Below are 12324 nucleotides of genomic sequence, written 5' to 3'. Positions count from 1 at the left end.
TGGGGGTCTCTGTCACGGAAGCCCCTCCCTCCCAGCTCACCTCCTCTCTTCCTTAAATCCAGCCAGTATAACCAACCCAGTGATAATCGGTGGTGGCATGCCCTTTACCGCCCACCTTCACGTCCATCCTGTATTCCTACACCTTTGGTTAATGTGTGCCCCAGCTCTGAGCATAAGAACCTGGAGGTGCTTCTTCCCTCCACTTAGCACTTTTTTCCTCCGCCCACCCCAACCTTGGGGGAACTCTCAGCAGGTATATCCTGCCACCCTATGTGCCTGACACTACAAACAAACTTGCTTTTTCCTGTTTGTACCCTCCTGCTCTGTCCCACAGTTTCTCAGCATCCCCTGGATTGGGGGTAGGGAGCATCCCACACAGGATGGTTACCTTCTCAACACAGCTGGGGAACATCAGGTGTGTCCTGGGAGAGACCCAGGTGACAGTCAGCAGGTGTTATCCCCGGTGTTAGGGATCTGAACGTTCCTAGGGCTGAACTTGAGATTCCTTGTGTTTATCATGGGGTTCTTGAGGGGCGCTGGGTGTGTAGAACTCCAAGGATCCATAAACATTGATTTGCCTGCTAGTGAGGATAGGAAGTGGTAAGGACCATTTAGCCAACCAAGACTGTGTAAGAAGTAGTTTGAGATAGGAGTCATATACTAGCACCCTTGTTCTGGACCTGGAAGGAGGAAGTGTCTATTTCCTTTTGGTTGGTAGCAGAGTAGTGTGTGGGTGGACTTAAGAGGAGTCCTCTCCCACTTCGGGTTCATCTCCACCTGACAGCTTCAGTTCACTTTGTTCACCTTAGGTGCAACAAGTCCTTCTAGGGGCAGCCCTCACAGGACAATGCATCTATGAGGTAAATTGAGGATCTTGGTAGTATTAAGGAAAAGTGATCCTTAGGCTGAGATTAGAGGATGTAGGTGTAGCTTCTTTCTGGGCCCAGGCTGGCTTCAAACTGCAATCCAGATCTCTGCCTTCTGAGTAGCTGGGATTATATGGAATAAGCCACCTGTGCCCAGCTATAATTTTTTTAAATGCTCTTGAGAAAGATAGTGGAGAAATGACGTTTTGCCCAAGCACTAAGATGATATAGCACCTTCTACATTTATTGAGCACCTTCTACATCCCAGACACTGATCCAAGTACTATATTCTCAGCACCTACCATCATGAAGCTTAATTTCTAGAGATAAGAGCTAGATAAATAGCAATTAAGTGCTATGAGAAAGGAAAGGGAGATAGGGAAGGTGGGACAAATCAGAGATAGGACGATACACAATTTTAAATCAGGAAATTGCTCATAGGGAAGATGAGACTAATTCATCTCCTCTCTCTTTTTTTTTTGATGGAACTGGGGTTTGAACTCAGAGCTTCACGTTTGCAAAGCTGTCACTCTACCTCCTCTTGAACCACTCTACCAGTCCATTTTGCTCTGGTTATTTTTGGAGATGGGGGTCTCAAGAACTATTTCCCCCAGCTGACCTCAAATCTTGATCCTCCTGATCTCAGCCTCCCATGTAGTTAGGATTACAGGCGTGAGCCAGGTGCACCTGGTCGAAAACTGCACTTTTTAAGCAAGCTGTTCTATCAGATGATGCTGGTAACAAGTTTTCCTTGGACCACTCTTGGAGGAATACTGCTTTAAAATATACTAGCATCTTTGAGAACAAAACTAAAGATTAAATTATAGTATGTTTGGTTTTAGCATTGAAAATATTTTGCTGTGTTCTCATTCTTCGAAAAATGCAATACCAGGCAAAGCCCTGGATTACCCAGGACATCCCAGTTCTTGTCTGTACAGGAAAAGGAAAAAAATATTGTAAGCTGATTAGGAACTCTTCATCTATAATCAGGCCATTTTAGAACCTTCCCTTACTTAAAAAAAAAATTTTATTTTTAGAGTGGTTTTTAGATCCACAGCAAAATTGGCCAAAAGGAACAGAGATTTCCTATATGTCCTCAATCACCACATATGAATAACTTCTACCATTATTGATGTCCCCCATGTGAGACGTTTGCTGTAACCTATACTGACACATTGTTATCACCCAAAGTCCATAATTTGCATTAGGGTTCAGTCTTGAACTATGGATCTGGACAATAGAATGACATATATCTACCATTACAGAATTATACAGAATTGGGGTGTTTGTGGTGGTACTGATGTTTGAACTCAGGGCCTCACACTTGCTAGGCAGCACCTGAGCCACTCCATCAGCCCTGTTCTGTTCTATGTTGGGTGCTTTTGACATAGGGTCTTAAGAACTATTTGTGGAGCAGGTTTCCAGCTGCTGTCCTCCTGATCTCTGCCTCCTAAGTAGCTAGGATTACAGGCATGAGTCACCAGTGCTTGTCACACAGAATATTTTTTTGACTACCCTAAGAATTCTCTATGCTCCACCTATTCATCCTTCTCTTTCTCCTAGTCCTCTGCAACCACTGACTTTTTTTTTTTTGGTTGGTGTTGTTTGTTTTGTCAGCACTGGGATTTTGAACTCCGGGCCTCATGCTTGCTAGGCAGGCGCTCTTACTGCTTGAGCCACTTGAGAACTATTTACCTGGACTTGGAATGGCAGTCCTCTTGATCTCTGCCTCCTGAGTATGTAGGCGCCTGGCAACCACTGATTTTTTTACTGTTTCCATAGTTTTACCTTTTCTAGAATGTTACAGAGTTGAAATCATATAATATGTATCCTTTTTCAGATTCACTTCCTTCACTTAGTTACCTGCACTTAAGGTTCCTCCATGTGTTTCATGCTTAGACAATTTTTTTTTTTCCGGTACTGGGGCTTCAATTCAGGGCCTACACCTTGAGCCACTCCACCAGCCCTTTTTTGTGATGGGTATTTTTGAGGTAGGGACTCACAGAACTATTCGCCCAGTTGGCTTTGTACCGAAATCCTCCTGATCTCTGCCTCCTGAGTAGCTAGGATTACAGGTGTGAGTCACCTGTGCCCGGGCTTTTTTTGTTTGTTTGTTTTGATTTTGCTTTTAGTGCTGAATAATATTTCATTGACTGTGTGCACCCAGTTTATCCATTCACTTACCGAAGGTCATCTAGGTTACTTTTTCCTTCCCAGGAGCTCAACCAGGAGTTAATAGAGGAGATAGTGAGAGTTTTTGACTGAGAGTCAGAAGACCCACAGGTTGGTCCTGGGATCCCTGCTGTTTCTGGTTGGGTGGGTCTAGGGAATATGTCACTTAGACTTCTGACCTTCCATTTCCTCCCAGAGTTGCTGCAAGAAGTGAGATCATGCATACAGAAGCACCTTAACAACTCTAAAGCATAAAAATAAAAAGCCTCTGCCAGGTGCCAATGGGTCCCTCCTGTAATCCTAGCTACTTGGGAGGCTGAGATCAGGAGGATCAAGGTTTGAGGTCAATCCTAGGCAAATAGTTCAAGAGACCTCATCTCTAAAATAACCAGAGAAATACAGATGAGAGGTGTGGCTCAAGCAGTAGAGCACTTGCTTTGCAAGCGTGAAGCCCTGAGCTCAAATAACAGTCCCACCAAAACAAAACTAAAAGAAGGAAGCTCTATGTGTATTTATTGATCCAGTTAATTTGACCCAGCTCAAATTGAGTTATCTTCAAGACTAGGGTAGGGCCAGGTACCTTGGCTCACGCCTGTAATTCTAGCTACTCTGGAGGCAGAAGTCCAGAGAATTGAGGATTGAGGTTGGAGGCCAGCTGAGGCAAAAAGTTCCCAAGATCCCATTTCAACTAATAAAAAGTTGGGTGTCTGTGGCACGTACCTGTCATCCCAGCTGCACAAGAAGCATAAGCAGGAAGACCACAGTCCAGACCAGACCAAGTATAAACTTGAGAACCTATCCCAAAACTAATTAACGCAAAAAGGAAAGGGGGCATGGTTCATTGGTAGAGTGCCCGAAAATATCAGGCCTTGAGTTCAAACTCCAGTACCGAAAAAAAAAAAAAAGGGCTGGGGTGGGGCGAGGTATGGCTCAATTGGGGAGCACTTGCCTAACACACACAAGGTCCTAGATTCTAACCCCAGCTCTGAAAAAAAAAACACTGTATAGTACTGGCATGGCAGACATATAGATCAATAGAATAGATTTCAGAGTCCAGAAATAAAATCTCCTATTTACAGTTAATTGATTTTTTTGTTATGTTTTGTTATTCACAGTTCTGGGGTTTGAACTCAAGTCCTCACACTAGATAGGGAGGCGCCCTACCACTTGAACCACTCTGCCAACCCAGTTAATTGATTTTTGACAAGGGTTTTAAGACAATACTTAAAAAAAAAAAAAAAAAAAAAAAAGCCTGGTGCTGATGGCTCATGCCTATGATCCCAGCTACTCAGGAGGCAGAAATCAGGAGGATCAGGGAGGGGGCGGGGGGTAAGAGAGGGAGTGGGGGAAGGGGGGAGAAATGACCCAAACATTGTATGCACATATGAATAAAATAAAAATTAAAAAAAAAATCAGGAGGATCGAAGTTTGAAGCCAGCCCAGGCAAATAGTTCGAGAGACCCTATCTCAAAAAGAAAAAAAAAACCCTTCATAAAAAGGGCTGGTGGAGTGACTCAAGTGGTAGAGCTCCTCCCTAGCAAGGCTGAGGCATTGAGTTAAAAAAAAAAAAAAAAAAGTGTCTTCAATGAGCAGTGCTGGAACAAATGAATATCCACACTTAGAAGAACTAAGTTGCACCCCTACCTCATACCATATACAAAACTTAATTCACAATGGATCAAGGACCTAAATTATCTAAATGTAAGAGCTAAAACTATAGAAAAAAATAGATCAATTAGACATCATTAAATTAAAAACTTTCGCACTTCAAAGGACACCATCAAGAGCTGGTGCATCAAGAGCAATAAAATGAAATTAAAAAACAAAGACCCAATGCTGGGCACCAGTGGGCTCATGCCTTTAATTCTAGCTACTCAGGAGGCAGAGATCAGGAGGATTGTGATTTAAGATCAGCAGGGCAAAAAATTACCAAGAACCAATCTCAACAACAAAAAGTGCAGGGTGCCAGAGGCTCATGCCTGTAATCCTAGTTAATTGGGAGGCTGAGATCAAGAGCATGGCAACTCGAGGCCAACCCCTGAGATCAGAGCAAAATGGACTGGAGGTGTGGCTCAAGCAGTTGAGTACCTGGTTTGCAAGCTGGAAGACCTAAATTCAAACCCCAGTCAGAGAGGCTGGGGACGCGTGGCTCAAGTGGTAGAGAGCCTAGAAGTGCAAGATAGTCCCTTAGTTCCAACCCCAGTACTGTCAAATAAAATAATAAGTCAATTAAACATGGCCGGGAGCTGCCCCTGGGTCGACGCCTGTGCACCTGGCAGCCCTCCTCCTTTCCATCACCGCCTTCTGTCTGCCTTTGCTAACCCAGACATGGCTGGCTAAGTGCTGGGGAGGGGACCAGATGCCGCTAAACCTTGAGTGCTGTGAGGTGGAAGGAGCTGGAAGGCCATGGTGCAATCTTGCAACAGTGCCACTTCAATGACCTTGGCCTTTGGGTTCAAGACAAAAATGACTCTAGAAGCTGGGAAACTGGGCCACCATCCTGCCTGGTTAAAGTGTACAACAAGGTCCAGTCACCCTGTGCACCGTGACCATGTAGGCCTTTCACAATGGAATGTAATCCTAGCCGTGTCGCCTCTATTTGAAGTGAGTCTTTGCTGTGGAAAGAAGGCACCATCAACCCTACACCAGGAATCGGGAGCTTTTTCCCTTTGCCACCTCTTCAGGCTGGGGCTCTGGTAATTTGGTTTTTGTTTCTGTAGCACTGGGGTTTGAACTCAGGTCCTCATGCTTGCAAAGCAGATACTCTTATCATTTGAGCCACTCCACAGCCCTGTTTTCTATTGGGTATTTTTGAGATAGGGTCTCAAGAACTGTTTACCTGGCTGACTTCGAACCATGATCCTCCTGATCTCTGCCTCCAGAGTAGCTAGGAGGCAGAGATCACAAGTGTGAGCCACCTGCACACAGCTAGTTACCTTAATTTGAATAACTTCTCCCCTTTTCTTGCACCTTCCCAACTACACTCATGATTTCTTCCCAGGCTGTGTCTTGCTCCCTTTCTAATTCACTTCCAAAGAAACCATGTTAGAGGGTGAATTAAAGTCTTATCTTAGAACCCAAGACCCTAAAGGAAACTCCCTTCTATATGAGAGAAACATGTGTGCTTTAGGCTTCAAATAAAACTATTGTATCACTCCAGAAAAAAATAAAAAAAAAAAAGGCAGCTGGATGCTGGTGACTCGCGCCTGTAACCCTAGCTATTCAGGAGGGAGAGATAGAGGTTCAAAGCCAGCTCAGGCAAATAGTTCGGGAGACCCTGTCTCAAAAATATCCAACACAAAAAAGGGCTGGCAGAGTGGCTCAAGGGGAATAGCGGAGGCCCTGAGTTCAAACCCCAATACCACCAAAACAAACAAAAAAAAAAACAGGCAAAGGATCCGAATAGACATTTTTCCAAAAAAAGATACCTTTCATACCCACAAGAATGGCTAGCATTGAATAGACAGCTATTTACAGGTGTGGCAAGGACATAGAGAAATTAGGGCCGTAAAATGGTGCAGTGCTGTGAAAAACAGTCTGGCAGTTCCTCAAAAGGTTAAACATATGACCCAGCAATTCTACTCCTACATATATATCCCAAAGAAATAGAAAAATATGTCCACACACAACGCTTATGCCTGTAATCCCAGCTACTTGGGAAGCAGAGATATGGAGAATCAAAGTTTAAGGCCAGCCCAGGCAAATAGCTCTTGAGACTCCATCTCCAAAATAACCAGAGCAAAATGGTCTGGAGGTATGGCTCAAGCAGCAGAGCACCTGCTTTGTGTGTGCGAAGCCCTGAGTTCAAACCCTAGTCCCACCTAAAAAAATAAATAAAAGAATTCAGTACTGAATCATGCTACAACACAGATGAACTTTGAAAACACTGTGACAAGTCAAAAGAGGCTGAAACAAAAGGCCACCTATTTTCTGATTTCATTTACATGAGATGTCCACAGAGGCAAATCCACAGAAACAGGAAGTAAACTAGTGGCTGCCTAGAGTTTGGGGGGCAAGGGGAAGAACTGAGGGGGAGGGATTGTAGTAGCTTCCTTTTCGGAATGATGGACTGTTCTGAAACTGATTACAGGATTGTTGCACAATTCTATGAATCTGTTAAAAAGCATTGAAGTAGGTACATTGTATCTTAATAAAGATGATACCAAAAAAAGTCATTTACTTGGTATAAACCTTTTCTTGATTCCTATTCAACGCAATGAATTTACTTTCTTTTCTCCCGTGATCCTTTGCTTTTATCTTTGTTATTATTATTATTACCTAAAAATTATTAAACACTTTCCATATACCAGACACAGTGCTAAGCACTTCTCAAGGATTTTCCCACTGAATCATCTCAGCTATTCTACGAGGTCTAACTATTACCTATATTTATATTTATATTCACATTTTGAATTTGTGGTTTTGAATTCAGGGCCTCGCTCCTCCTTCACAGGTGCTCTACCACTTGGGCCACATCTCCAGCCCTTTTACCTTTAGGTTATTTTTCAGATAGGATCTCTCACTTTTTGCCAGATTCTAGCCTTAGACCTTGATCCTCCTACCTATGCCTCCTATGTAGCTGGGATAACAGTTATGCACCACTAGGCCTGGTTTGTTGTTTGATATGGAGTCTCACTAACTTTTTACCCTGGCTGGACTCCAGCCATGATCATCTTGACCTCTGTCTTCTGAGTAGCTGGAATTACAGATGTTGAACCACTGCACTCAGCCACTATATTCTTATTTTAATGGCCAAGAAAACAAGTCTTAGAGAAGTTAAGTGGTTTGTCCAAAGTCACATAGAAAATGATAAAGTATCATTTCAATGCAAAGGTGTATTGAATGATGACTGTGCCAGGCACTGTACTAAGCACTCAGCACCTGCACATTCTTTCAATCCTCACAAAAACTCTATGAGGCAGGACCTTATTCAACAGACTAGGAAAAATAAACATTGAGAGGTAAACTCACTAATAAAGACCAGATTGACAGCAAGTTGGGGGAGCTGAGGTTTGAAGTCAAGTCTAATGCCAGAATTTCCATCATGAACACAACATATAGTATCTCTTTAATGCATATACAATCAACCTTCTATCATAAGTGGTTCTGGGCTATTAAATGGGAATGACAGCTCCTTAAGGGCAGGGACCTTGTGCTAAGCCTTCCCTACCACCATACCCCATCCTCAGGACCCAAATGTTACACTAAGGATTTGTTTATTAAGCGCTAACCTAACCCAGGATGCCTATGGCTCACACCTGAGACTGGGTGGACTGAGGTTAGAGGCCAGCTTTGGCAATTAGTTCCCAAATAACCAGAGCAAAATGGACTGGAGGTGTGGCTCAAGTGGTAGAGTGCCTGCTTTGCAAGCGTAAAGTCCTGAGTTCCAAAACCCAGTGTCACCAAAAAAAAAAAAAAAAAAAAAAAAGCTAACCTGGAGGCAGTGACAGTGGTAGGGCTGGAAGATGAGATGTTGGATGAGACAGACAGCTATCCCTACTCTTTCTCTTACAGGTGTTTTTTTTTTTTTTTTTTAATACATTCATGTGTCACTTAACAGAGATCTATATTCTGAAAAATGAGTCCCTAGGTGGTTTCATTGTTATGGAATATCATGGAGTGTCCTTACACAAATCTAGATGGTATAGGTCAATCATTTGATGTGGCCTTTTGATGCAGTCAAGAGTCAGTAGGCACAAGATGTACAAGGTTCCTGTTGGCTTAACACAGCCAGAGGTTACGCAGTACACTTTTTTGTTTTTATAAGTAGAAGGAAGTAGTATGCTTTAAAACAGTGATAAGGCTGGGGGTGTAGCTTGGTAGGAGAGTATGTGCTTAGCGTGGGTGAGTCTCTGGGTTCAGTCCCAGCAAAAAATAACATGATAAACAAATAAATAAATAAAAGAAATGAAAAAAAAAATGATAAAAAGCATAGTAAAGAAAATAACAAGGCAGTAAACTGGTCCTTTATTATCAAGTGTTATGCACGCTACATAATCCTATGTGCTGTCATTTTGTGAGGATGTGCAGGCAATGCAGCAGGTTGTAGGTTCGTTCACGCCGGCATCACCACAAACACATGGATGTGTGTCTATATTATGAGGGCTGGGATGTCACTAGACAACCAAAATTTTCAGTTCCATTCACATCTTATGAAATCATCATTATCTATACAGTCTGTTATTGGTTAAGACATCATGAAAAAAGGGTGGTACTGGAGGCATGCCTCAAGGGGTTAGTGCTTGCCTAGCAAGTGTAAGGCCCTGCGTTCAATCCCCATTACTGCCAAAAAAACCCCCAAACCATCATTACATAGAGCGTGACAACTGGTTTGAGAAAGGGTCTCTCTGCAGGGACTGGCCTTGAGTTTGTGATCTTCCTGCCTAGGCCTCTTGAGTAGCTGGGACCACACAGCCCCCTCTAAGTGTTTCTTCTTAACAATTGTCTGTATTTAGGGACTGCGGTTTGGCATCTCAATACATGCACTGGGTTCTGTTAATATGCATGTCTTACAGGGGAGGAAACAGACTAAGACACCTGAAGTGACATACCCAAGGTAACACTGCTAGCAACTCCAAGAGCCCAGCTCTACCTGTCTCCATTCTCCTCCTGACTTTTCCCTCTGCCCTGGTGGGGAGGGAATTAAATAAATGATTCCGCTTGCCCAGCTGAGAACACCCACAGTCCATCTAGACCTGCTGACTCTCCGGTTTTCTGTCTTTCTCACTGTCACTTTCAATGACTGCCAGAGTTGGTTTGATGGGTTTGTGAAAGGGAGATGCTTTTGGGAGTTTTATGGTTTCAGCAACAGACGTCGTCTCTCTGCTGTCATTAACTATCTGATTTGGGCTGGTCAGTTAATAACTCCACAATTCAGAGGCTAAGAACAAACTTGCAAAGAGCATGCCTCCTTTATTTAAAAAAAATATATTTTTGAAGTGTTTATTTTGGGAAACTGAAAACCACAGGTCTGTCCATGGTGACTGTGGGGGAGGGGATACCAGGCTGTTGGCAAGGGCTTCTGTTACATTCAAGCAGGGCACGAAGATCAAGGGCTGGCTAGAGGTCAGGTCCCCTCTCTGAGTCCTCTCCCTAGAGGCCAGGTTTTCAGCAATCACAGGGAAATCACTTTTGGAGCCAGTGAATATGTGGAAAAAACATTACACAGGGAGCTGGAGCCTGGGGCTTTGTCTCTGACCTTGAATCAGGCTCTTCCCTTCTCTGAGCCCTAGTTTATTCATGTGCAAAATGGAAAGTGGCCAGATTATTTCAGAGTTGGGAAATTGGTTTCAGTTGTTCTCCAGATCAGTAGTGGCTGGGACTGGGTAAGGATAGAAATCTGTGATTGATTAGTGATGTCTGCCATGGATGCAGGTAATTGGGAGTTAGGGGAAGGTATGCCTTCTACAGTAGACTCAATATTCAAAGGTTCCACATCTGTCACCTGTGAATTTAACGAACCATGTGTTGTTTAAAAAAATCTAAATATTTATTTATTTACTTATTTTTTGCAGTGCTGGAGATCAAACCCAGAGCCTGGTATGTGCTAGACAAGTGCTTTAGTGGTAAACTACATCCCCAACCTAAAATATATATATATATATTTATTTAAAATTGCATCTGTATTGAACATGTACAGACTTTTGAAATTTGTCATTCTTACCAAGACAATACAGTGTAACACCTATTTACATAACATTTTCATTGTATTGGGTATTACAGTTATCTAGGGATTATTTAAATTATTACAGGAGGATATGCTAGGTCCTATGCAAATAGTGAACTCTTTCACATAAATAACTTGACCATCCTTGGATTTTTCTTTCCCTCTTTCTTTTTTGTGATGCTGGGAATTGAACTCAGAGCTTTGTGCTTGCAAAGCAAAGGCTCTACCACTTGAGCCACACTAATGGCATCCTTTGGATTTTGGCATCTTTGAGGGTCATAGACTCAATCTCCCTGTGGATTCCAAGGACAACCATATTTGCTGTCTCTGGATAAGATGATTCCCTATGTTTTTCCAGTTCTACTTTCTATAGATTTTAGAGCTGGTAAGAAAGTAATCAAGAGCTATGCAGCGTCCTTAGGGGTTAGGCAGCCAAGGGAGGAATCACCAAAGTGACAATTTTATTGGTAATGATAATGCAAGATTCTATATGGAAAGAAAATGTCTAAAAAATGGTTTTTTTTGTTTTTTTTTTGAGACAGAGTCTCACTCATAGCTCAGGCTGGCCTCAAACTTGAGGTCCTCTTGCCTCTGCCTCCCAGGTGCTGGGATTACAGGTGTGCACCACTTCACCTGACTATCTGAAAGGATTTACATCAAACCATAAAACATTGACACCACCCATCGACATGAGATTTGAGGGGGAAAGGAAAACATATTTTGTGTTAATATGAGTATGGAATTTTTGTGTAAGCATAGATTCTTTTTTTCTATTTTATTTGCAAATATTAGTTGTACACGGATTCATCTTAACAACCAAAAAAATATATAGCAAATATAATTTGAGCAAGGTTATTTAAAGACTACTAAATAGGGCTGAGGATATGACTGTGAATATGGCTCAGAGCTAGAGTACTTGCCTGACATACATGAAGCCCTTGATTTGATCTCTAGCACCGGAAAAAAAAAAATGCAAACCAAAACAATTTGAAGGGGATATGTTGGAGGGGAGTGGATAGGATTACCAAGGCAAAGAAACAGTGAATCTGTTTCCACCAGTGCCCAGGACGACTAACACATGAAAGATCAAATTTGGCAGAAGCTAAGGGACTGTTTAGATATCATCTTTGTGCCCAGTTTTCTAGGTGTCCCATGGAACATGTAACCAATAACAATAACAGTAGATATTAACAAATTGATTTATTTTTTCTTTTTGGAGGTACTGGGGTTTGAACTCAGGGCCTCATGCTTGTCAGGCAGGCACTCTACCACTTGAGCCACTCCACCAGCTCTTTTTTGTGTAGAGTATTTTCGAGATACTATTTGTCTGGGTTGGCCTCGAACTGCAGACATGATTTCTGCCTCCTGAGTAGCCAGGCTTGTAGGTGTGAGCCACCGGCACTTAGCTTATTGACAACTGCAGTGAGCCCTTGACAGACACTCAGAATGGTGCTCGGCAACTTTCCTGCGTGATCTCATTTAATCCTCCCCACAGCCCTCTGAGATTGGTTCTGTTATGATCTTCCCATTTCAGAGATAGGGAAACTGAGGACCAGTGAACACCCCAGGCAAAAAATGATAAAGAATGTTTAAAGTCAGGTCTCCCACTTCCAGCCTGAT

The 12324-nt window shown here is 42.7% G+C and overlaps 1 non-coding gene across 1 annotated transcript; it reads right to left on the bottom strand.

Moving 5' to 3' along the window:
* Positions 1-11918: 11918 nt before the first annotated feature.
* On the bottom strand, positions 11919-11991 carry Trnav-gac (transfer RNA valine (anticodon GAC)). The gene has a single exon. It is a non-coding gene; the product is annotated as a tRNA-Val (tRNA).
* Between the last annotated feature and the right edge of the window lie 333 nt (positions 11992-12324).

Source organism: Castor canadensis, chromosome 18 (assembly GCF_047511655.1).
Source record: "Castor canadensis chromosome 18, mCasCan1.hap1v2, whole genome shotgun sequence".
Lineage (NCBI taxonomy): Eukaryota > Metazoa > Chordata > Mammalia > Rodentia > Castoridae > Castor > Castor canadensis.
Note: the sequence above shows the minus strand (reverse complement) of the source record. Positions and strands in the feature narration are given on the sequence as shown.